A 5,225-nucleotide genomic window follows, 5' to 3' on the forward strand; every position below is an offset into this window, starting at 1 on the left:
GATGGATGGATGATTGGTGATGGATTATTGATGGGTGGATTATTGATAGGTGGATGGATGTTTGATTGATGGATGGATGATGACTGATGGGTGATTGATGGGAGATGGACTCAGTCAAAGCTGACCTGCTGGTATTTTGTGCTTCGTTCTATTTTTCACTGAGAATCTTTAATGTTTCAGGTTCAGATTATGGTTTTTGATCAACTCAGAAAGTTTGATTTTGATATACTATATATATATATATATATATATATATATATATATATATATATATATACTCTCCTTCTGTACAGATTTATTTAATAATTCACTTGTGGGTTTCTTTTGTGACGGTTAGAAATGTTTCGGTGTAACGATCAACCAGCAGATCATATTTTTCTAACCCTCTCCTCCATTGAGGCTCGCTGTCCGTCTCCCAAACCCTCACTTCCTGATTTTTTAAAATTGAAATGTCATTTATTCTGAATATACCTCTGTACATTAATAAAATATTTCTTATAAAGATGACCTTGTCCTAATTTTTTAAACACACAATATACATTTAAAACAAAATGCTAACACATTTTGTCTTCATACATTAAAGCTTTATCCAGAGAACATTAGGCATTAGTTTGAAATACTGAACGAGAACATTGAAAAGGTTACAAGCTATAACACGATTTTGACACGTCTGCTAACATTTTATAGATTTGTATTGATATAATGTGATTTATTTATTCAAAAGTCCAGTGCTGTGAAAAGTAAACCAGCAAGCAGAAAGTCTTGAAATTATTAAACATTTTTTAAATTATCCATCACGTTAAAAGGAGAAACATGGAGGTGTACAAGATGGTAAAATATGATTAATGTACTTCATTAATCTTTGCCTTTTGTCTTTGTTTTACTTAAAAACATTAAAGTTTAAGTGTAACTCCCTTCTAGCTGAATAACGAACACAAGGCGTTCTTGATTTTTACTGATTTCATACAGTAAAACATTGAGAATAAACAATAAAGCATATTATTCAACATTAAACCTTCACAACTTCAGTAATTTGACCTTTACAAAATGTCAACACATTCTACTCGTGACTAACAAAACTGAGCACGTCTGTCACAAATAAACATCTTTTCATACCAACACATAAATACTAATACTACATGGGGTACTATGGAAGTAAATAAGTGCCGCTAAGATTTACTTCCATACATACCTCAGTTGGCCGCATTTTACTTGAAGGGGTTAAGACATTTTGCAGTACATCTTCTTTATCCAAGTACTGAAAAACTTTGCACCATCTTCAAATCTCTACCAATGACAGAGAAAAGAAACCATGCTGCCCTCTACCGACTATGACGTGTAACTAAAAATATCTCTCGTACCCAAACAACAGATTGAACATTAGTTCCACCCTGGAAACGTTTTGCAATAACCTACACATTACAATATGATAAATCAAATTATTTTTATTTCCTTTGACTTATTTATTGTAACTTAAAACTACGTAATTAACTTAAATGCATAATGGCAGCCACAATAAGACAAAGTGCAACAAACTGATTAGCTGTAAAAAAAAATAGTAAAAATTTGTACCAAAACAATTCAAAACTCTAGCAAGTATTATTCAGAGCTGTGTAAAGACATGAAATCTGAGAATATGATTTTAAATGAGGAAATCATAAATTAACACACATAATAATGAATAAACAAAAGAAAAATCAGGCAAAATATGTTGTTTTATTTTGAATTTCATTCCAAGTATTTTCTTTGAAATCTTAAGTTTTTAGCATTATTTCGGATATTTTCCTCCCCTTGTGGTGGTCAATTATTTCACGAAACTGTAAACTTTTAGTAAAAGTATCCGTCCGGCTGGGCTCGAACAGCCGAGCCGAGCCTATCAACATCCGAGCTCATAATGGAACTTGGCCAATCACCGTCACAAGATACGAGCCAATCAACGTCCGAGCTCCGTTGGAAGTCGGCCAATCAAAATGAAGCCCGACTTAACCCCGCCTCCCCCACAAACAGGTTACAACTACGGGGCCGTTTACACGGCGCATATTTTGAGTGCATCCGCAGCTTTCTCTCTGTGGTTCTGCTGATCATTTCCACAACACCAGTGCCCCCCCCCCCCCCCCCTTGAACCCCGAGGTTTCTGAACCCACCTTCCAGAGTGGAGGTTTTTCGCTGACCCCCCGTCCATCCATCCATTTTCTTCCGCTTATCCGGGGTCGGGTCGCGGGGGTAGCAGCCTAAGTAGGGAGGCCCAGACTTCCCTCCCCAGCCACTTGGGCCAGCTCTTCCGGGGGAATCCCGAGGCGTTCCCAGGCCAGCCGAGAAACATAGTCCCTCCAGCGTGTCCTGGGTCTTCCTCTGGGCCTCCTTCCGGTGGGACGTGTCCGGAACACCTCACCAGGGAGGCGTCCAGGAGGCATCTTAAACAGATGCCCAAGCCACCTCAACTGGCTCCTCTTGACATGGAGAAGCAGCGGCTCTACTCTGAGTCTCTCCCAGATGATCGAGCTTCTCACCCTGTCTCTAAGGGAGAGCCCAGACACCCTGCGGAGAAAACTCATTTCGGCCGCTTGTATCCGAGATCTCGTTCTTTCGGTCACAACCCAAAGCTCGTGACCATAGATGAGGGTAGGAACGTAGATCGATCTGTAAATTGAGAGCTTCGCCTTTTGACTCAGCTCTCTCTTCACCACGACAGACCTGTACAGCGCCCGCTTCACTGCAGACGCTGCACCTATCCGCCTATCGATCTCACGCTCCATTTTTTCCTCATTCGTGAACAAGACCCCAAGATACTTGAACTCCTCCACTTGGGGTAGGACCTCCTCCCTGACCCGAAGAGGGCACTCTACCCTTTTCCGGCTCAAGACCATGGCCTCGGATTTGGAGGAACTGATCTTCATCCCGGCTGCGTCGCATTCGGCTGCGAACCGCTCCAGCGAAAGCTGTAGATCACGATCTGATGAAGCCAATAAGACCACATCATCTGCAAAAAGCAGAGACGCAATCCTAAGGCCACCAAAATGGATCCCCTCAACACCTTGGCTGCGCCTAGAAATTCTGTCCATAAAAGTTATGAACAGAATCGGTGACAAAGGGCAACCTTGGTGGAGTCCAACTCTCACCGGGAACAAGCCCGACTTACTGCCGGCGATGCGGACCAGGCTCTGACACCGGTCATACAGGGACCTAACAGCCCGTATCAAAGGGCCTGGTACCCCATACTCCCAGAGTACCCCCCACAGGGTTCCCCGAGGGATGCGGTCGAACGCCTTCTCCAAGTCCACTCGGTGACCTCAGCACCAGAGATTGGAGGGCCCGACCCAGAGTCCCCAGGCTCCACTTCCTCAGTGGAAGACGTGCCGGTGGGATTGAGGAGGTCCTTCAAAGTATTCCGCCCACTGACCCACAACATCCCGAGTTGAGGTCAGCAGCACACCACTCCCACTATAAACAGTGTTGGTGGCGTACCGCTTTCCCCCCCTGAGACGCCGGATGGTGGACCAGAATCGCCTCGAAGCCGTGCGGAAGTCATTCTCCATGGCCTCTACGAACTCCTCCCATGCCTGAGTTTTTGCTGACCCTCCGCTGATAATGTAAACATTTCCCGCTGAGGCTTTGTGTTAAACCACATGTGCACACGCACGCGCGGACAGACGCTATATTTCTATCAACATGGCGGCGGACACAGTGCTTTCTGAACCTCGATTGATGGAATATATTTTAATCTCGTAGTTAATCTACGTCAGATTCTAGGTGCTGTGTCCGACATCTGTGTTGGAAGAGACACGGTCTGATCCAGTTCTAATGTCGCTGTTTAAAGAACGAGGCACGCGCACACGTCGCGCTGCACTATAACACTATAACATAAATGTGCTAAATAATAAGTTTAATAATAATAAACAGTATTTATCTTAAGTTTGAGATGTATAATGAAGCTCTCCGAGCTAAATGAAGCTATCGGGACATTACGTAATTCAAATTATGCGATTAAAATGACGCTAAACATATTGTATGCCATTAATGTTGAAAACGAAGACATCAGGTTTAATTTTTATTTTATTTATTTATTCAACACCACAAACTGTTAATTAAACTGAACATTGAATGGATTGAATAAAAGAACTGAGGGGAATTTTAAATAAATAGTTCATCCATCATCTCTCTCTTCGACGTCCTGCTGCCGAGCCTCGTTCAGAACCGGTCCGCCTGGTGGGAGACAACTCCTTCTTCTTTTAGGAAAAAATAAAAACTCAGTTGTTTTGTAACCAAAGTAAACACAAGCTAACATTATTAAGAACATTTGATTTACCTGCTGTAAACCAGCTACTGATTATCACGGAGTAAAGTACAACAATGTGACTCGGTTCTGGTGCACTCAGCGACCGGTGTGGAGCTGTTAGATGAAGCGGTCCCGCTTGGCGTCAAATCTGTCGACTCTTTTATCCAAAATCCAGCCAGAATCCAGCTTTAACTTGTTAAGATGTTGTTAGCTAAGCTTTTTAGCTCACAGGAAACAGCGTGCTGAGGCAACACGCATGCGCATTAGGTGAAGGTACAAAATTCACAGCGCCATCTAACGACCCGGCATGGTAACTACAGCGGATTCGGGAGGGTGGGGGGCAATCCTGCGGATGCATGTAAACCCAAAATACGACTGTGCCAACGCGGATCTTTTCCTCTAATTAACATACGAAAAAACCCAACGTTTCCCCCCATTGTGTCCGTGTAAATAGGGCCTAAGTTACAGATTTTATTCGTTGGATGATGCTAAAGTTAGCTGTCGATGCTTAGCGCCGTTAAAGAAGAGGGGTTCTTCATCGCTTTGTCTCTGTCGACCTAATAAGCGACTAACTGTAAGGACACATTTTATTGTATAGTATTAGTATACCTTTTACTTTAAAATGTATATAGATGAAATGACTTTTATCATTGTTGGCATAGGAAGCTGTGGTTTTGATTTTAATTTTAAATGCTTTTATGCGGCATAAAAGCATTTAAAATTAAAAAAATTAATTAACAATGTGGTGTGGAAGTCGGCAGAAAGAGAGGGAAAATATTTTGAGTCTCGATTTATTCTCTACGTCTTCCAACATCAAGCTCATAAAAAAACGAATGAATTACAACCGTTGACCCGCTCTGTTTATATCCTGTCCCTTTCACAATAAGAGCACAACCGTTGAGCCGCTCCGTTTATATCCTGTCCCTTTCACAATAAGAGCACAACCGTT

The sequence above is a fragment of the Nematolebias whitei genome, chromosome 6 (genome assembly GCF_014905685.2).
Source record: "Nematolebias whitei isolate Nwh7 chromosome 6, NemWhi1, whole genome shotgun sequence".
NCBI classification, from domain to species: Eukaryota; Metazoa; Chordata; class Actinopteri; order Cyprinodontiformes; family Rivulidae; genus Nematolebias; species Nematolebias whitei.